This window comes from Sciurus carolinensis, chromosome 17 (genome assembly GCF_902686445.1).
Source record: "Sciurus carolinensis chromosome 17, mSciCar1.2, whole genome shotgun sequence".
Classification (NCBI taxonomy): Eukaryota; Metazoa; Chordata; class Mammalia; order Rodentia; family Sciuridae; genus Sciurus; species Sciurus carolinensis.
The window spans coordinates 17,510,072-17,532,018 of record NC_062229.1 but is presented as its reverse complement, the minus strand read 5'-3'; the positions used below and the strand labels follow the sequence as shown (position 1 = coordinate 17,532,018).

General features: G+C 42.2%; 2 pseudogenes; both read right to left on the bottom strand.

Annotated features, from left to right (window-relative positions):
• Positions 1–6,888: 6,888 nt before the first annotated feature.
• On the bottom strand, positions 6,889–7,844 carry LOC124968145 (olfactory receptor 7C2-like; annotated as a pseudogene).
• Positions 7,845–18,905: 11,061 nt separating this feature from the next.
• Positions 18,906–19,868, bottom strand: LOC124968144 (olfactory receptor 7C2-like; annotated as a pseudogene).
• Between the last annotated feature and the right edge of the window lie 2,079 nt (positions 19,869–21,947).

Below are 21,947 nucleotides of genomic sequence, written 5' to 3'. Positions count from 1 at the left end.
ACAATTGGTTTTATAATTTTAGAAAACTAGAAGAGAGGAATGTGAGATGTTCCAATAAAAAGAAATGATAAATGTTTCAGGACATGGAAATGCCAGTTGCCTCTATTTGATCAGAATATGTTGCAAAGATGCATGGAAATATCACCCTGTGCCCCTCATCAAGATATGCAAGTATCATGTGTCAATAAAACTACAAATGCTCATACCTCAGTGTAAGTAATTGCAAATGAAAAAGCCCAGTCGCAAGTACACAAAATTACAATGACTGGTAAGATAGTGTAAAGGTGATCCAACATGTTACATTACGAACAGTTACTAGGTGGGAATGAGCCCAAAGGAAGATGCAAAAAATGAATGTTTTAAAAACACCAAGCAAAAGTAACCACAATGTTGGATGGAGAGGGAGAGGCTCTCTTGTCTCCAGTATGGCCCACATTGTGATTCATGAGAGACGTGCATCCACCCTTTCACTGAGAGGTAACACCTTGCTGAAAACTCTCCCCAGGACCACCTTGATGTCCCTATTCCTCAGACTGTAGATGAAAGGGTTAAGCATGGGGGTGACCATGGTGTATATCACTGAGGCCATCAGACTCATCCTAGATGACAGTATGGCCACAGAACTGAGATTGACCGCAAGTACAGTGCCATAGAAAAAGGAGACCACCAGCAGGTGAGAACCACAGGTGGAAAAGGCTTTGTACTTGCCTCTGTCTGATGAGATCCTCAGGATGGAGGAGAATATTTGAGAATAGGAGAGGAGGATACCAGTGAGAGGGAAAACACCCAGGATGATGGCCACAGAGTACACCATTACAGTACAGATGAGGATGTCAGAGCAGGCGAGCTTCAGAACCTCAGTAAGATCACAGAAAATGTGACATATCTCCATGTTTGCACAGAATGACTGCCTCAAGATGGTCATGCTCTCTGGAGGGGCGCCTAGGAAACTAATGAACCAGGACCCAATAGCCATGAGCTGGCAGAGTCATGGGTTCATGATGGCCATGTAGTGCAGGGGGTGACTGATGGCCACAAAGCAGTCATAGGCCATCACTCTCAGTAGAATATTGTCCAGGCATCCAAACACAGCATCAAAAAGTACATCTGTGAGATGCAGCCTGCAAAGGTGATGACTCTGCTCTGCATCTGGATGTCCTCAGAGCCTTGGGGATGGTGGTGGAGGTGAAACCAATGTCAGCCAGGGACAGGTTGGAGAGGAAGAAGTACATGGGCTTCTGCAGGTGGGAGTCTGAGATGGTGGCCAGGATGATGAGCAGGTTCCCCAGCACAGTGACCAGGTACATGGAGAGAAGTAGATCAAAGAGGTGGGACTGCAGGTCAGGGTCATCTGAGAATCCCAGGAGGATGAAGTTTCCAGTTTCTGTTGGGTTTCCTCTTTCCATGGCGTTTCTGGGATTCTCAAGGAAGAGGGAACAGGAACTCAATCTTCTCACCCAGAAGGCATTCCCAGGATGCCCCCAGTATCTTTTATTGAAATCCAAGGAACTCAAGAAATTATAGATTTTGTCTTATCTTTGTGTGTTTTTGGTGAGATTTTGAAGTTACTATGTTTAACTCCAGGCAAACTGGCTCTGGGTCAGTGGTTCTCAAATGGTGTTCCTGCAGCAGCCACCTGGGTGTCACTTGGTGGGAATGTGCATCTTCAGGCCCACAGAACCACCTGAGCCTCACATTCTGGGTCTGGAGCCCCTTCTTGGTTGTTAAGCCCTCTTGGGATTCTAATGTGCATGCCTGTATGTAGGTTCCAGCTCTAGTGCTTGCTGCATCCCTGGAAGTCAGTCCACCCTCAGCATCCTGGTGGCTGCTCTGGGTTGTTCTTCCTACTGCACTTGGGCCTGCGATCTCTCTACCTCCAGGCAGGAGCATCAGTGAGTGGAGGACTCTTTATTGTATAATGCTGCTTCTCTGAAATTTCTACATGTCCTATCCTGTGGGCCTTTAGTGCTCCTTCTGCTAAAATATCAGTAACCACTGTGAGTATTCATCACTTCCATTTCACGTTTACTATTTTTATGTGTATATTAGTACATTATAGACATAAATAATATTGGCCTTCATTTTGGCGTAATCACACAAGGAGGGAATATAATTTGCACTCCAATCCTCTGTCCTACCAATTTCACTACATAAATCCAGTGAAGATGGATTTGCCTAATGCAGAAATCCTAAGCCATGTGTGCTGGGCACACCAGCAATCCCAGTGACTCAGGAGACTGAGGAAAACGTATTACCAATTTGAGGTCACTTTCAGAAACAGAGTGAGGCCCTAAGCAACTTAGTAAGAGCCTGTTTCAATAGAAGGAAAAAAAAAAGATAGTTTGACCATATAATTTTAATTTTCAACACATTTCTCTGTTGTCCTCACTGTAGTGTTTTGAAATTCCAGATCCTTGTAAGATATGGAACTCTCCTATTTCTTCCTTTCTTTCAAATAACCCCAGGGTTTTGTCCTGTAATATGATACTCATTCTTTTCCTAATTGTTCACATTAAATATGTTTTTTTTTATTTTTGTGAACATCATTCATTCACTCTTAGAAACTTTAGAGGGGATTTTTCAAAGGTATTAACAATTGTATAAGTTCTGGAGATAACACATGGATTTTAGGGAACAACATGACACTCTTTTGAAGTTATACAAATTATGTCATTATCTATATGATTACTTGATGTTATAAACAGAATCAGGATCCTTTTGCTTATGTGACCAGACAGTTGCTGTTATAACTTCTTCTTTCAGTAAATCAATAAATTCAAAATTCATATAATGTGATCAGTAAACTTTTATGTCCAAAATTGAAAGTCTCCTTGGTCTATTGATCATCTATTCATCTCAACAAGGTCCTGTTCATTCAGGAGATAGTTAAGACAGTCAATGAAACTTCACCTTGATAAACTATAGCCTGATTCTCTGGGACAATATAATTCTTTTAATAGTGTAATTTAAGAATAAGAAAATAATAAATATCATGATATTAATATTACAATTTTGCATGCATTGGCACTAATAATTTGTGATGCTCCATCCTTACATCTTTACACAGGATAATGATAAAAATGGTTACTGATTTTATGATGTAAATACTAATTGAATATGTGCCTCCATTTATGCATTTCAAGAAGTCTGTTTCTGTAAGTGGTACAGATTTCTACTAGACAGTTCAAATCCCTTCATTAATGTGAAATGTTTTTTGTTTGTTTGTTTGTTTTATTTTGTTTTTTTTTATACTATTTTTTTTTGTTTTTAGATATACATGACAGTGGGGTATATTTTGACATATTTTACATGCATTTTAAAAACAATTCCAGAAAATGGTCACAGGAGGACATTGTGTCATCTTTGGGTGACAATGTTTAGCATAAAGGAGTAGGCAACGGGGTGAGAACTTCTCACCAGAAGGGAAGACCTAGAACAGCGATGGAAAAGAAAATCACTGGGGACTTTGCAGAGTGCAATGTGCAGTGACCCCTGTTTGGGAACAATGTGGCCGCGTGTTTCCATGTCCATGGATCAGGAATGCTTGCTCTAGGGAGAACTCATATGTGCTCACTTTAACAATGTCCTGAGTATAGTGATACGCAGTCTCCCTTCTGACATACTAGATCACAGGTCCAAGTCTGTGTCTCCACCTTAGCAGCTGTGCAAGGACTTATGGTTCATCACTGTCATGTGTGCACATGATTTGGGTTAAAGAATTAGAATGTGAGTCAGGGAGGGAGGCAGGAGCTCCTCAGGTAGACTCCTAGATGACCGGGAGAGGTTGTGAGTTTAATTGTTAGTGATACTGGCTTTCTGAGTGGAGGAATCACTGGACAGCCTTTATTCTGTGAATGTCTTTCACTCATGACGTCATCATGATGTAGCAGGAGATCCCCACCGTCACCAGCTCACCTAAGCCAGGCAGAGATGGCTATGTACAAAGCAGGAAAGCCCTCAGGGACCCAAGAGCCCATTACGAATTCTGACCCACATGGTAGGTTAAAAAGGGTCACTGTTGGCTAGAAAAAAAGAACAAATTCAGAGGCTACTGGTTTGGTTTCACTCACGTAGGAGAAGCTAAGGTGATTATTAACTTGCTGCAGAGAGGACCCCATCACCTCTGCCCCTGACTTCACCAGTGACCATTCCCACTGGGGAGCCTAGGAGGAGATGAGGCAGCACAGCTCTCCTCCCCCAAGAACTGGCTGCTGCTGAGCCACTTTGTAAAGGAGTGGTCCCCTCCCTGACCCTGCCAGAGCCCTGTGGCTGACCAGGACACCACCACATTTTAGTCACTGGACCTTGACATGGGGAGGGAGTTTGCACATGGGGGCTCAGAGCCAAGGTGACTATCTGCTGGGCTGTGGGTCAGTTGCCACAGAGCTATTCCCTATGGGATTCCAGAGCTTCTGTAACCAGAGCTTCTGTAAGGCCTGGGCTTCTGGTCCTGGATCAAGGGCTGCTAAACTACCTCCATGTCTGGCACACTGTTACCAGAGGCTCAGTGGAGGTGCCTGCCCCCAGTACCAGTGCCAGTATTGCTCTGGATCCCAGAACTGTGCTCCCCCATTCATGCCTGTGACTCAGTCTCACTTTCATGAACATTACCCAGGTCCCCATCATCTGTCACCATGAGGCAGTCTGCAAGCCAGATCAGCATCAAGAAGGATACCCTTAGGCTCAACTCTTTCCATGGGAGGAAAGGAGAATGGGAAGAGTTCAGAGCCACCTATGCTGAAGACCATCCACCCTCTCTACCCATGTGGCCTTCCACAGCATTGGGTGATGAGAGTCCCTGTATCTTTCTCATACTCCAGGCTCAGGTGACAGGTGTATAGACACCATACAGAGATAACCTCCCAGGTGCCAAAATGGCTAACAATAACCTGCAAGAATCCCTGCATCCCTACAGGAGCAGGCATTTATATTGCAAAATTAGTGTGTGAATGACTGATGAAACTTCTGTGATGATACAGATGTTCTGTTGGTGTTGCCAAATGTGGTAGCCACTCGTCACTCAAGCCTTCCTAGCCACTGGGATTACAGGCATGAACCTACTAAGAACACCATATTTGAAAAACAGCTACTAAGTGGAATTATGGAAGTAGAGATTTTGGTCAGAGTACTCCCACTTCCTTAATGTTTAACTCTTAGTGTTATAAGATTAGACTTGAAAGAGCTAAGATCACACTTGTGCAAGAATCCTGACCATATCTGTTACCTTGAGTGAATGACCTTGCTGCTGTAAGCTCTTACTTCCTTATCTGAACAGAGGAGAAATTGTCCCCAATTGCATACTCTGGTTTGGGTGTGGTTTAAGTGTGTCTTCCTCAGCTTCCTAGGTTGGAAACTTGGTCCTCAGTGTGGCGATGTTGGCAGTGGTGGAGTGGTTAAGAGGTGGACTGTGGGGCAGGGCTCTTAGGTCACTGGGTTGCTACCCCTAGAAATTATTAACTCAGTTCTACTGACACCCTGGTTGCTATGAAAGAGCAAGACTTCGCTCCAGTCTACTGGCTTTCATCTTTCCATGTGACCTCTGCTTTGTGCATGTGCTTTGGCCATGACTCCCCTACCATGATTTGATATGACTAGAGAGTCATATCAAAACTATGCTATACTATTTGGGCTTTCATCTCAGTAAACCAGGACCTATATAATACTCTCTGCTACACAGAGTACCCAGCCTCATGTCCTTTGTTACAGCAATGGAAAATGGGCTAATACATCCCATAAAGGAGTTACTGGAAAAAGGAATGTGATGACATGGATAACATACTGAAGTAGCTGCTGGCACATCTTGAGTGTTGTTCTTATTGATATCTACATCAACAACTTTTCATTTCTTTTCCAGCTTAAAATCTAGTACTAAACTTTAGAATTTGTGTGTTTTTATCCAGATTCTATTGATATTTAACTGCCCACCCCTCTGATTTTCTTTCCATTTTATAAAGATTTACTGAGCATCATTTTTTTTTTTTTTTTTAACCAAGAACTGCATTAGGCACCTTGGTTGTAAAAGTGAATAAGATATAGTTCTGACAGTTAAGGAAGCCATACTGTGGTGAATAGGAAAATTCAACCATGCTGATTAGTATGACTGAAAGGACAAGGAGTCAGATCAAAAGTGGAAGCATTTTGAGTTAGTTTTATTCTCACCATCTCAGAAAATCTCTGTAAATGACTATGCAATCTGGGCAACATTTCCAAAATACTTTAAGTGAATATCCCTCCACTATAGGAGTTATGCAAAAGTGTAAGATTTAATTAAAAAGTATGAACGTAGCATATTCTTGGTCATATATAGAAATCAATGAAGTTGATTCCACAGGAGTGGGCAGCTGAACAGATCTCGAAAGAGGTTAGGAAGGGGAGAAGTGAGGGGAATGGGGGGAGGCCGAATAATGAAGACCCAGGGACTGGTAGACAGAGGCAATAAGTTCTAATGTTCTACTGCACAGTAGGGTGACTATAATCCCACAATTTGTTATATATATTTTACAAAGAACACGACGAGTTCAAAGCTTTACAACTCCAGTAAACTTGAAATGTTTAAGGAGATGGAAAATTTATAGATTTGATCATCACACATTATTTATGTTTGTCAAATTATCACAATGTACTCATAACTATGCCAGATTATTATATGTCAATAAAAATTCAAAACAACCTCCTCGGTATTAGTTTACATGACTGAGGAAATAACAGATTGTATCCCAGAATGTTAAAATGACTGTTTATAAAGAGAACGGGTGTTCTAACATGTAAAGTTATGAATAGTAGCTAGGGCTAGAAGGATCCAATAGGAATACCGAAGGAAAAATTTAAAAATAAAAGCATAAGGTTTGAAAATATTGGATGAACTATGCACAACACTGTTCAAGAGATTCATGCAAAGGAACTTTCACTGAGAGGCACCATGGTACTAAGTACTCTCCCCAGGGCCACCTTGATGTCCCTATTCCTCAGACTGTAGATGAAAGGATTCAACATGGGAGTGACCATGGTGTACATCACTGAGGCCATCAGACTCAACCTAGAGGATGGTGAAGCAGCAGAACTGAGGTAGACCCCAAGGCCAGAGCCATAGAACAAGGAGACCAACAGGAGGTGGGACCCACAGGTGGAAAAGGCTTTGTACTTGCCTATGTCTGATGAGATCCTCAGGATGGAGGAGAAAATCTGAGAATAGGAGAGGAGGATGCCAGTGAGAGGGAAAACAGCTAGGATGATGGCCACAGAGTACACAACCTCATTATTGATGAGGGTATCAGAGCAGGCGATCTTCAGAACTTTAGGAAGATCATAGAAAAAGTGAGGGATTTCCCTGTTTATGCAAAAGGACAGCCTCAAAATGGTCATGCTCTCTGGCAGGGAGCCCAGGAAACTGATGAACCAGGACCCTAGAGTCATAAGCAAACACAGTCGTGGGTTCATGATGGCCACATAGTGCAGGGGGTGACAAATGGCCACGAAGCGGTCATAGGCCATCACTGTCAGGAGCAAATTGTCCTGGCATGGAAACACAACAAAAAAAATAAATCTGTGAGATGCAGCCTGCAAAGGTGATGACTCTGCTCTGAGTCTGGATGTTCCTCAGAGCCTTGGGGATGGTGGTGGAGCTGAAACCAATGTCAGCCAGGGACAGGTTGGAGAGGAAGAAGTACATGGGTGTGTGTAGGTGGGAGTCTGAGATGGTGGCCAGGATGATGAGCAAGTTCCCCAGCACAGTGACCAGGTACATGGACAGGAGCAGACCAAAGAGGAAGGGACTGCAGGTCAGGGTCATCTGTGAATCCCAGGAGGATGAAGTTTCCAGCTCCTGTTTGGTTTCCTCTTTCCATGGGGTTTCTGGGTTTACTGTGAAAGAGGGACAAGAGGTACTCAAAATTCACTCCTAATAGGTATTCTCCAGGATGACCCCAGTGGGAAATTAAGAAATCATGCATTTTGTTTAACCATTGGATTTCTTTGATGAGAAGCTTTAGTTACCATTGCAATCTGCAAAAAAAGAAAATAAAACAAAACAAGTGTAGGTCAGCAGTCTCCAGAAGTGCTCTCTGGGAGGGAACAAACACCTCAGGCTCACGGGAACTCTCCAGGTATGTGCATTTCCAGGACTGAACCACCTGGACCTGATGCCCCAGGAGTGCAGCCCCAATCTTCACCTTAACAATCTCTCCACACAGGGATGCAGTGACTCTTCTGTGGACCTGAACTCCAGCATGTGCCACATCCCCAGCAGTCCTCCCTTCCCCAGCATCCTGGTCTGGTGTGATCTGCCTAACCGTGTGGAAACATGAAGTCCCTAACTCTAGACAGATTCAGCGACCTTTGGAAGACTCTTTGGTTTACAGTGCTGATTCCTGCAATGTCCGCACTTTACAACCTCTGGATTTTGAGGCTCCTTGTGCTAAAAAGTATGGGAACACACTGCAGTTATTATTTTCTAGATTTCCCTGTAATTACTACTTTCCTTTTATAAATCCTACCAACATGGAATTTCTAATATAGAAATTCCTAATGTTTCCAGATTGAAGCATGAATCTTATGCAAATTTTGCATCATCCTCTATTCTTATCATGTCAAAATATTGCAGTATCTGGAAATGGCTTTTAAAACACGCTCACTTCAGGTATTTACTGTGTCAGTTTTCTTTTTGAGAAATTCAGTATTGATTCATTTTAATTATTAATTTTCCTCTTTATGGTCATCTATAAATGGCCTCTGTCAGTTTAATAAATTCATGTATTTACTTTATAGCATTTATATAACTATATGATTATAAATGACATGTATGGTATAGTTTTAAGTGATCTCTCAGGTTCTTTTTAAGTTTTTTCTTCCCACTTTTTTATTGTTTTCTTTTTAATTAATTTTTTTCTCCTTATTATATACTTGAATGTTGAACAGTCACCTAGTATAATTTCTATCAAATTTTATACGTGGTAGCAGTCTTTTCTTGTTGGTGAGGTTTTGATCCTTTAGCCATGTTGGAAGAATGATATTATTGTATATTTAGTGAAGATTCCATTAAAGTCATTATTATTTTGGAAATAGTGTCATCTTTACTGTATTTGGTGGCGGGGACTGTTTCCGCCATGCTGCTCGACAAGGTCTGAGCATGGGGAAGGACTTGGCAGGGCCACCATTCCCAGAAATTGTCCCTGTCATCTCTCCTGGGAATTGGGTGTTTTCTTATAATTATCATACTTATAACTATGCTACTGCAAATCATATTCCCTGGATTTTGTGATAAGAATTTAACCTCAATGAGTCTGTGGAGCTTGGGGGAGGCTGAGGAATGCTTTAAAAAATGTACTATATCACACATGATAAGTCTAAAGGTACAGAGTTTGAGGAGTTCTTCAGAAAACTACAGTTATAGGAACTGCTTGCTCCTATGCTGACCACACCTACCCCATTTAATGCTTTACCAGGAAAACAGTCTGACAAACAGAACAGGAGACTTGTTTTCCCCACAATGCAAGGAGCGCCCTACTTAGCTTACGAGATTGGGGGACGTTTGTGGTAACCACCTAGAGGGAAACAAGTGAATAAGTATAAGGACCCACCTCCCACATATGCACCTCTTCCCTATACAGGAGCGTACAATGAAAATGGTGAATGAATAATTAATATTTATGGTAAACGGACAAATGTCCAATAATGGTCGTTCCTTCAAAGGCTTGGATGCCAAGGGCCACCCTGGAAACGTAAGACTAAAGAATAAAGAAACGGCATTCTCAAACAACTAGAAAAGTATGATCTTAAGATCAAATGCCCTCATTGCATGTTAAGTGGTTATGAGTAGTTTATGCTGGCTTAGGTCTCATACATGTATTACAGTAGGTAGAGGATAAATCAGTAACATAAAGAATATTAGGGTGAAAATTAAGCACTCACACTGATTGTTTGGCAGTAAAAGAACCTAACTTAATTTTAACTGAGCTTGTTTAGGTGATAGAGTAGACCTTTAAGGTTAAATCAATAACATAATAATAAGAGCTAAAGATTAAGTACATGTTGTGCTTAGCAGTTCAGTAAAATTAGCTTAAAACAAAATAGAGCCATTGTGCTGACAATAGGTCTGACACCAAAGGTAAACAAGGCCAGTTGAATGTAAAGAGGGAAACACCTGTCACTGTCGTTTGCTTATGTGAATGACTTTAAGTAAATGTAGAAAGTTGACCCTAATGTGCCTGCTCTGTGTTAGACACCTGCTGGGAAGCGTGGTTAATGACAAATCTTGTGGTAACCTCTCTATATCTTGGATCTTGTTTAATCTTGCTTTACTTAATACTATAAAAGAAGAACTAAAATAAATCTGAGCAGCACTTGCTTCCAGTTGTTCCAGGGGTTCATGTTCCTCTCTGCCAACCCCACCCACCCTTCGGGGAACCCATGAGTTCCTGGGGCTGGCCCCCTGCATTTGTATTCTCATTCTGGTCACAGACGTTTCCCTCTGAATATTTTAATCATTTTTTGAGCAAAATTTCCTGACAATTAGAATATACATATAGAGATTATAATTATTTCATAAGTGTTTTAGTGTGAGAGAAGTTTAATGTCATTAAGAATGATGTGCCTGAGCATTATCTCTGCTGTTGTTATGATATTATTAAATCTTTAGAATTTTCTGTATTGATGAGATGTCCTATTCCTAGGAATTCATTTTAGTTTAATAGTTTCCTAAAACTATATTGACATTCTTCAAATATTATTCTTCAAGTAAAAATAATTAATAAAAACTGTTTCTTTTTTAGGTCTTGTATTTTTGGCTAGAAATCCCAAAATCTTATTACAATTTATGGGAAGATTTAGAATTTTTTATTTTCTTTCTTTCCAATTAGGGAACAACCCTGAAAATGGTGGTAATGTGATATTCACTGTCATATTAAAATTCATCCTGTTAAATATGTAGATATAAAAATCACTACCTTTTAAATTTCTGGGTGCTTTGGAGGGAATTTGTAAAAGTCAAAATAACTGTTTAATGTTTAACTTTTTAGAAAAAATAATGTTAAATCCATCTACATATTCTCAAATAAATTTTTGTATTCCCAAATAAATCATAAACATTGGATATAGAACAAGAGGCCACACCAGCTATCTGAGGAAAACATAAATGTATGATATGAACATGTCCATGGAGATGCCTAACTGTTGTAGAGCTACTTTCTCAACATGAGGCCTATTGTAACATTAGGGAAGTGAACATCAGTAATTGCTTCTATAATCTAAAGATTGTGAATGAGAAAATATGATGCAGAATACTTTAGATGCTAAAATAGTTCATGGGTTGATGAAAGTTAATATATTTGATCTATAAAGCCTTAACTATAAATCATGGAAAGATTCATGGTTTGCTGGGAAAAGGCCAGCCGGTATTATAGATTTATAAAAGATAATGTCAAAATGGTAGTAAGTGTTTGAAGTGTTTGATGAAGGAGGGTGAAGGTAGTTGTGATGGTTCCAGGTGACTGAGATGGCAGGGTAGGGAACTCTTGACAGACAGTGGCAGTAAGAGAAGTCGGTTTCTACTAGGAAGGCCAGAGTTCCTCAGAACTGGGTTCCAGCAGAGAGAGGGAGCAAACTGAGAGGGAGAGACGTCAAGAGGCACAGCAGCTGACTGCACAGACTGCTCTAAGTGAGGGGTTATCTCATTGCAATGTCCCCACCTGGGCCACCATGTCTGGTCCTGTGAGCACTGTGCTGCCTCCTACCTGCTCCCACATCAGCACCCCAGGGGTGGTGAGCTCCTGCTCTTCCTTCCCTGGGTGATGAGGGTCAGCTCAGCTCTGATGAGGGTCAGGAGCTGGTGTCAGGAAGGAGGGCTCTTCAAGGTCCAGGTGAAGTCACTCCTTCCTGGCAGAGCTGAGCTGTGGTTGAGTGGATCACGGGGCATATTTACTATTTCCAAGACCTCAGAGGTTGACTTCTCATGAAAGCTCATTAAATTAATTATTGCATTGTTACTCAATTGACTTTCCATAAGTGAGAAAATCAAACTAGGAAGGTAATTGTGCATGCAGTCGATTTTACATCCCTGGGGACCATCTATTTTGCCAGATATGCACATTCTTTCCCCCCGGGGTTTCTGGCTCATGGTGTTGCTTACTCCCTGGACTTGATCTCAAGGGATGATTGTCTTTCCCCATGAACATTTCCTCAATAAGTGATTCAGAGCTTGTCTGTCACAAACAAGAGCAGACATCTTTCCAAGTCCACAAATAGCTTTCCTAGAACTCACACACACTTTGTCACAGCTTCTGTCCTCACCACTGAGGGACAGTGTAGCAATGTTCCCGCTGTGTGGTTAGAGATATATGAGAAGAGCTCATGCAGGCAGGCATCTGCATGAATCCACAACTTTCTTTACAAGCTCACATCAAGTCCATTGTTTGGTCCTCAATATTCCACACCAGAGAATGAGGACATCTTTAACAACTTATAAGGCATGCCTTTTACAGGTCAATTCAAACATTACTAGAAACCTGTTCAGAACAATAGTGCACCATGCATGACTTTCATGTCCTGGAGTTTAGCATGAAGAAGTAGGCAGCAGGTGAGGCCTTCAGAAGATGCTACATCCTGTGGGGATCCCAGTGCTCAGGTGTTCGAGAATTGCAGCACTTACCTGGTTCACGCTGTATTCCTGGGTTTCTTTCCCATTCTCTTCCTCTCAAGAGGGGTGCCATTCCTCACTCACATATGACATGTAGGCATCAGCCTCTAAAAAGGTGTATTATAGGAAACAGCCCTGTGAAATCCTTTTTTGGAGTCAAACAAAGAACATCAGTGTAGTTTTGAGGACAAGGTGCAGTGATTTCTGTTTGAAAACCACGTGGCTAAGTGTTTTCATTGTCTACATACTTGGAATGGTATGTGAGGACTGGTATGTGCTGATTTTAACCATGTCCTTTAACTTGTTATTAATACACTCTCTCATTCCTCTTCAGAATGTGGTAGATCATTCCATGATATCTGGGCTCCACTTTAACCTTTGGGAAAGGACAAACATTCCATTATTTTCATTTGTAAAATTGTCTTGGGGAAAAGAAGCAGAAAAATTATCAGAAAAGAAGGCTGAATGCCTTAGGTAGAGTCCCACATGCTCCTAGGAGTCTGAACTGTACTGTAAGTGACCCTGGGGTTTTGAATGTAGTCACTGAACAGACTTTTCTCTTTGAAGATCATTCAGGAATGACATCATCAGGATGGTGGAGGTGATACTAGCTACATCATCTCACCTAAAATCAGGTAGAGACAACTCTTTATACACCATAAAATTCCAGGGAACATCTGCAACAACATGGTGGTGGTGAAAGAAGAGGATAATATTCACATAGAAATGTTTTCTGGCGATATTGACCTACTTAAGACACCAACAGATGCTGGGAACAAAGAAAAGCAGAGGCTACTGAGATGGTATGAAAACAATTTTCCACAGGTGAGACCAACTCTCGAGAAGTGAAGTCCTACCATGTGGATCCCAATGCCCATGTGTTCCAGCATTGCAACACACTTGTTCCATGCTGTGTTCCTGGATCCACTTCCCATTGTCTTCCTCTTAGTAATGAAGCCATCCCTTGCTCACACTTGTACAGAGACACCAGTCTCTACAAAGGCATACTATAGGAAACAGACTGTTGAAATCTAATGTTGAATTCAAAGAAAGAAAATCATGTAGAACTTCAGAGAGTGCAATGTTCAGTGACCCTGTTTGGGAGCAATGTGGCCAAGTCTTTTTGTTGTACATGTATCAGGAATGGTTGCACTAGGGAGAACTCCTATGTGCTCATTTTAGCAATGTCCTGAGTATTGTGATACATAGTCCCCCTTCTCCCTTCTGATGTTGTAGATCACAGGGCCAAGTCTGTGTTTCCATCTTAACAGATGTGTAAGGACTTAAGGTCATGTGTGCACATGATTTGGGTTAAAGAATTTGGAGTGAATCAGAGTGGGAGGCAGGACTTCTCAGCTAGACTCCTAGGTGACTGGGGAGGGCGTGACTTTAATTGTTATTGATGCTGGGTTTTTGAGTGGAGGAATCACTGAACAGCCTTTAATTTTGTGAGTACCTTTCAGGCATGACATCATCAAGATGGTGTAGAAAGACACCTCCACCTTCACCAACTCACCTATGTCAGGCAGAGACTGTTATCTACAAAGCAGGAAAGCCCATGGCAGAACCAAGAGCCCATTAAGAAGTGGGAGCCACATTGTGGGTAACAAAAGGACAGTGTTTATTTAGAAAGGATGATGGAAATGCTGGGAGATGGCTAGGAACCAAGAAGAAAAGTAGAGTGTATGGATTTTACTCATGTAGTAGGACCCATGGTGATAGCTAGCAGCCTGCCCCACAGAGGACACCAGCACCTACTGCCCATGACATCACCAATGACTATTTTCCCTGGGAAACTCTAGAGAAGAAGATGTGGCTACAATGTTCTCTTCCCCTATGGAACTGACTGATTTGGATTCACTTTGGAAAAGATGCCATGTCCTCCCACACCCTGCCAGAGTCCTGAACTCCATGCTGTTGTTGCTGCCCATTAGGATGCCTGATCCTGCCCTGTGACTGAATTTGGCATGAGCATATTCAGGTACTGGATTCTTGTCATGGTGAGTTCATTAGCACTGTCATATCCAGAGTTGATGTCTCAGTGCACGTGACTGTATGCTGGACAGTGGGTCTGTTGCTGTAGAGAGCTATTCCTTGAGGGATCCCAAAGCATCTGTAAGTCAGTGGAGGCCTGGGTCCTCCAGACCTGGATCACTGGCTACCTCACCACATCCTCATCTGACACACTGTTACCAATGTGTCAGTGGAGGTGGCTGCACCCTGCACCAACACCATTACTCTCCTGGATTCCAGAGCTGTGTGCCCTCCATATATGCCTATGATTCAGGTCTCAGTTCAATGGCCACTACCCAGGTCCCCCTCATTTGACATCTGTTCAGTGTCACCATGAGTCAGAAAGTAAGCCAGATCAGTGCCAAGAGGAATATGTTCAAACCTAACATCATGGTTCAGAGGATTTAGTTCATCGCAAGCTCCTCCAGGGAAAGACATGGTGGAAGGGTGTGGCATAGGAAAGGTACCTAGCACATAGTAGCTGGGAAGTAGAGAGAGAGAGGGAGCATGAAAGGGGACAGGGAGAGGATGAACACACCAGGTGACACCACAGTGTCCTAGTTCCTCTATCTATGTCTACTTCCAAGTAGCTCATTCAGGTGCCAATGAATTAATGCATTAATGATTTATGCACTGTTTAGTTAGTTTTTTTGCTGCTTTGTGCAAAAGATGTGACAGGAACAATTTTAGAGGAGAACAACTTTTTCCTGGGGCTCACAGTTCCAGAGGTTTCAGTTCATAGACAGCAGCTCCATTGCCTTGGGCCCACAGTGTGGTGGAACACCAATGCAGAACAGTGTGGTAGAGCAACGTGACTCAGGATGTGGCACTTGGAAGCAAAGAGAAAGCCCTGCTCTCCAAGAGCAAAATATGTGCCCCAAAGGCACACCTGCCAATGACTCATCCAACAATACCCTACCTGCCTACATATACCACCTGGTTAGTCCCCACAGTAGGATCATGCACTGATTAGGTTCAAACTGTCACAACCCAATCATTTCACTTCTAGGCTTTCTTCATTTTCTTACATGTGAGCTTTTGGGGGATACCTCATAGCTAAACCATAATGTCAGTGATGAGGTCAGAGATCCCAGATCCAGTTGCTCATTAAAAGCTGGATCTCTGAAACTTATTGCACTGGGGATCCTGCTTCCAGCACATATGCTTTTGGGGATATTCCATATCCAAACCATAACAACTCCACAGATTCTCCTGAAGGAACACAGCCCTGTAGACACCTTGATTTTATCCCAGTGTGATACCCGTTTTGTACCTCCAGTATTTGGAATAGGAAAAAAATTCATTGGTGCTCCCTTAATTTATCAAGTTGTAATATGTTCCAGCAGCAAGAGGAAATGACCATACCTGGCAATCCCTATGTTCTTGTTTTAAGCTGGTCAACCAATACCCCTGGCCAACTCATGGTGTCTATGAAGCAGAGTTGAGAAGGCATGTTGAAATGGCAGCTCAGGTGTCCTTTTCACCATAAACAATGGGGCAAGATAGTTTTCAAGCAAAGGAACACAGTGGACCATTTTCCATCTTATTATGAAATTATGTATACATCTGTATTCATCTAGTCATTGTGAATTTGTCTTTTCTTTAAATATCTCAATTCAGTAAAATATGAAAATACATAACCAATAAAATTAAAAGATATACTAGTGTTAAAAAATTGGTGTAGAAGAAAAAGATTTTGAAATAAATGTTGCTCAGATTTTTTAAATTAATTGGATCAAAAAAAGTAAATTAGGGCTGGGGATATAGCTCAGTTGGTAGAGTGCTTGCCTTGCATGCACAAGGCCCTGGGTTCAATCCCCAGCACCGCAAGAAAAAAAAAAAGTAAATTATTGCCTCAATGCCAAAATAAGGAAGTTGTAGGAAAAATTTTCAGTTGTATTGGGCTCTGGATGACAGTATCACCATGTGTCTGAGCATACGCTCAGATGGAAGAAAAGGAAATAGGTAGAACTGAGAATATAACTGATGAATTCAATTATTTTAAATAAGTGTACATCAAGAAAACAGGAAAGAAAAAAATGGAATCTAGGGAATGTATTTAGAACATGTTAGGCATTATAAAATATGAACTTGTAGATACATACACTGTTTAGTCAATTAGAGTAAAAATAAATATTATGCCATATGATCCAAGGAGGTGAGCCAAAATTACAGAAAGAATAAATGCAGGAGCTCCTGACGTACTGTATGTTTCTGTAGAGCCATCATCTCTCACCTGAATTTGTGCCACCATGTTGGCTGCACTTGAGTAAAGCAGGAATGCAGAATAACTCAAAACCATGAAAAGGTGCTCATCTTCAATGAGGATCCAAGGCAGTGCTGCGGTTTGGGTACGTGGTGTTTCCCACCCTCAGATGTGGGACAAGGAAAGAAGGTTCAGAGCTGAAGTGATTAGGTCACAGAGCTGTAACCTAATGGGTGGATTAATCCCCTTAAAATGGGTGATAACTGTAGGCAGGTAGGGTGTGATTGGAGCAGCTAGGTCATGAGGGGCATGATTTGGGTTTATACTTTGCACCTGGGAGTGGAGCACTCTCCGCTTCCTGGTTGTCCTGCCCTGAGCTGCTTTTCTCCTGTTTGCCCTTCCAGCATTATGTTGTGCCTCATCGAAGGCTCAGAGAGCTGTGGTGTCAACTGACCAAGGACTGAACCTCTGAAACTGAGAGCCAAAATAAACTTTTCCTTCTCCGAAGCTTCTTGTGAGTACTTTTGGTCAGAAAAAGGACAAGCTGACTAAATCGGGAAGTGAAATTAGAATAAAGTTGTGCCCCACATAACAACATTTTGGTCCCTCAGCAACAACACATAAGTTGCATTACCTGGTGACACCATACCAATCGTAGCTTGTGTACATGGTTGTGAGAAAAGAGCAGGAATTGTCCCTTTCCGATATCTCTGTGACTTCCTGTCTGTCCATGTGATATCTCTCTCTTGGGAATGCTCCTGGCACAGATCCATTAACCTGGATGGGATGAAGTCAGAGGCTCCCTCACCAGAGCTGGAGTCATGCTAATTGGACTTGATAGCCTCCAAACTGTGAGATAGTCTTCTTTATAACATACTCAGTCTCTGACACCTTGTTATAGTAATGCAAATGGACTAATACTTCACATAAAAGAGATACTGGGAAACGTAGTGATGTAATGTGTATAAACCATGGAAATAGTGCTGGCACCTACTGAGAGTTGTTGTTATTAATATCAGCATAAATTACTCCGAATTTCTTCTCCAGCTCAAAATCTTTTATTCAATTTAGACTTTGCATTTTCTGTTTCATATTCTATTTTACTTTTAACCATCTGCCCAACTAATATTCACTACATTTGACAAATATTCACTGGGAAAAAAGTCTTTTCCAAACTCAGGATGAGGCATTGTGGTTGCAAAGGTGGGAAAGAGGCATTTCTGAAATGCGAGGAATCTTAGAGAACGTGATTAAAAAAAAGTCTATAGCATTGGTGTGATGGGAAGCACAGCAATGCCATATAATGGGGTTAATTTATTCTCACCCTCTTAGAAAATATTCCTGTAAATGAGTTTTGAAGACAGAATTAACTCAATACTGGAGGTAGAATCCCATCATTTTGAGGATATATAGCAGTCCAAAAGACCAGAAAGAAAGGGCTGCAGGTTATTTTTCATGTGAGGAAGGAGATGAAGTCATAGAAGTTGACAGTTGTTGTACTAACAGTGGTCCCTGGAAGTCAGGTGGGGTAAGAGGGAGGTTGGGTAGAGGGTGTCGGTCCCGTTCATGAATAAAATGATTTCTAAAGTTCTACAGCACCATAGAGGAGAATATTTCATAGCAATTGATTTTTAAATTCTAGAAACTAGAAGAGAGGAATGAGAGGTGTCCCAGTAAAAATAAATGATAAATGTTTCAGGAGACGTATATGCCAATTGCCTTGATTCGATCAGTACATGTTTCACACATACATGGAGATATCACACTGTGCCCAATCAACATATGCCAGTATCATGTATCGATAAAAATACAAATGCCCATACCTCAGTGTAAGTAACTCCAAATGAAAAAGACCAGTTGTTTTCATACAAAATTAAAATGACTCGTAAGAGAGTGTACAGGTGATCAAATATGTTGCATTATGAACAGTCTTTAGGTGTGAATGAGTCCTAAGAAGATGCAAAGAATGAATGTCTTAAAATACACCAAACAGAGGAAGCCACAGTGTTGGATGGAGAGGGGAAGCTCTCTGGTCTCCAGTATCATGCACATAGTGACTCATGACAGACGTGCATCCACCCTTTCTCTGAGAGGCACCATCTTGCTGAGGACTCTCACCAGGGCCACCTTGATATCCCTGTTCCTCAGACTGTAGATGAAAGGGTTCAGCATGTGGGTGACCATGGTGTACATCACTGAGGCTATCACACTTATCCTTGAAGGCAGTGTGGCTACAGAACTGAGATTGACTGCAAGGCCAGTGCCATAGAACAAGGAGACCACCAGGAGGTGAGACCCACAGGTGGAAAAGGCTTTGTACTTGCCTCTGTCTGATGAGATCCTCAGGATGGAGGAGAATATTTGAGAATAGGAGAAGAGGATGCCAGTGAGAGGGAAAACACCCAGGACAATGGCCACAGAGTACACCACTATGTTATTGATGAGCTTGTCAGAGCAGGTGAGCTTCAGAACTTCAGTAAGATCACAGAAAAAGTGAGGGATTTCCCTGTTGGTGCAGAATGACTGCCTCAAGATCGTCATGGTCTCTGGAAGGGCACCCAGGACACTGATCAACCAGGACCCGATAGCCATGAGCTGACAGAGTCATGGGTTCATGATGGCTGCATACTGCAGGGGGTGACAGATGGCTACGAAGCGGTCATAGGCCATCACTGTCAGGAGCAAATTGTCCTGGCATCCAAACAGAACAAAGAAATAGATCTGTGAGATGCAGCCTGCAAAGGTGATAACTCTGCTCTGAGTCTGGATGTTTCTCAGAGCCTTGGGGACGGTGGTGGAGGTGAATCCAATGTCAGCCAGTGACAGGTTGGAGAGGAAGAAGAACATGGGCATGTGCAGACGGGAGTCTGAGATGGTGGCCAGGATGATGAGCAGGTTCCCCAGCACAGTGACCAGGTACATGGAGAGAAGCAGACCAAACAAGAGGGACTGCAGGTCACAGTGATCTGTGAATCCCAGGAGGATGAAGTTTCCAGTTCCTGTTTGGTTTCCTCTTTCCATGGAGTTTCTTGGTTTCTCAAGAAGGAGGGAATAGGAACTCAGTCTTCTCTCCCAGAAGGGATTCCCAGGATGCCTCCAGTGTCTTTTACTGAAACCTCCAGATCTCAGAAATTGTATATTTTCTTATCATTGGGTGTTTTTGCTGACAAGTTGAAGTTACTATGTTTAACTCCAGGCAAACTGGCTGCAGGTCAGTGGTTCTCAAATGGTGTTCCTGGAATAGCCACCTGGGTGTCACCTGGAAACTTGGTGGGAATGTGCATCTTCAGTCCCACAGGACCACCTGAGCCTCACATTCTGGGTCTGGAGCCCCCTCTTGGTTGTTAAGCCCTCTTGGGATTCTGATGTGCATGCCTGTTTGTAGGTCCTGGCTCTAGTGCTTGCTACGTCTCTGGCATTCAGTCCTTCCCCAGTGTCCTGGTGGCTGCTCTGGGCTCTTCTTCCTACTGCACTTCAGCATGTGAGCTTCCTAGATCCAGGCAGGCACATCAATTCGTGGAAGACTCTTTATTTTATAAAACATTTATGTGGGACAGGAGTCTAAAGCAGCTGACTGCAAAATACAGAAAAAAAGCAACTTAAATATATACATGGATATAAATTATCTTTGTTTGTAAAAGTACTTTCTGAGTAAGATTTTTGTTATAAATAAAAGAAAAAAAATCCCAGTAATTAGAAGCATACGTTGAAAACACCTGAAGGAGAAAATATCATGTGCAGAAAATTAGAGTGCAAAAATAATTTGGTTAGTCAAAGATAAGAAGAGCTTTGATTTTATTTATTTCTTCTTTATTGGTGCTGTGGATAGAACCTGGGATGCTTATCCAGTGAGCCACATCCTTAACCCAAAAGGCACCTCGAGGGAATGAATGAACACATGAGTAGAGTGTTACAGATAAAAGACAAAGAAGTATCTTTGGTAGAGGAAGAGGCACGGCACTTGTGGTGGCTCCAAAATTACCCAACATGGTAGCGTAAGAACTTGAGAGAGCTGGGAGCTAAGAGGTGGACAATGCCAGGAGGAAGACTAGATATCTTAAGACCTGGGCTCCAGAAAAAAGATGATGTAAGAACAGAAGGATCTGAGAGGGAGAGAAGTTGAGAGACACAGGAACTGACTGCATGGAGTGCTCTAAGTGAGGGGCCCTCCTCACTGCAGTTTCCCCACCTGGGCCACCAAGGCTTGTTCTATGAGCACTGTGCTGCCTCCTACCTGTTTCCACACTGGCAGCCCTGGGGGTGGTGAACTCCTGCTTTTCCTTCCCAGGGTGATGAGGGTCAGCTCAGTTCTGATGAAAAGCAGGAGGTTGTGTCAGGCACGAGTGGTCTTCAAGGTCCATGGGAAGCCTCTCATTCCTGGGAGAGCTGAGCTGTGTGAGAGGATCAAGGAACATATTTGCTATTTCCAGGATCTCAGAGGGTGAATTCTCATGAGTGCTCATTAAATTATTTCTTTCCTTGTTGCTGTATTCTCTGGGCAATTACATTCCCATGAGCAAGGAAACCATACTAGAAAGGTAATTGTGCATGCAGCTAGTTTTGCATCCCTGGGACCATCTTGTTTGCCAGCTATGTCTGTCCTTCCCCTGGGGCTGTTGGCTCTTGATGTCATTTTGTCTCTGGACTTGATCTCTACTGATTATTGTCCTTTTTCATGAGTATTTCCTCACGATGTGAGATGGAGTTTCTTGATCTTTCCCAGGTATGAGCAAACAGTATCCAAGCCGATGTGAGTCTTGCACCTTGAGTGGGAGCTGTGCATAGACCACTTCAAACTCCACACACAACTGTTCCAATGACCTTGTCCCTCCAATGACCTTGCAAAGCTTCCATATTCAGCATTGTGTTTCATTGCAGATGAAGTTCCATGCATTTATTTAAATAGTGAATTTAGAATGGATTGTGTAGACATCTAGAGTTTTACATTTCCAAACAAGCTGGCTGCATGGTCCACAGTACTCAGTGCAGAGAATATGAACCATCTTTAACAATTCACAAGACCCTTACTTCTTCATCCCAAATCTAGCATTTTTTTCAGCATTGGAATATTTTATTTAAAGAAAACAAATTGCAACCGTT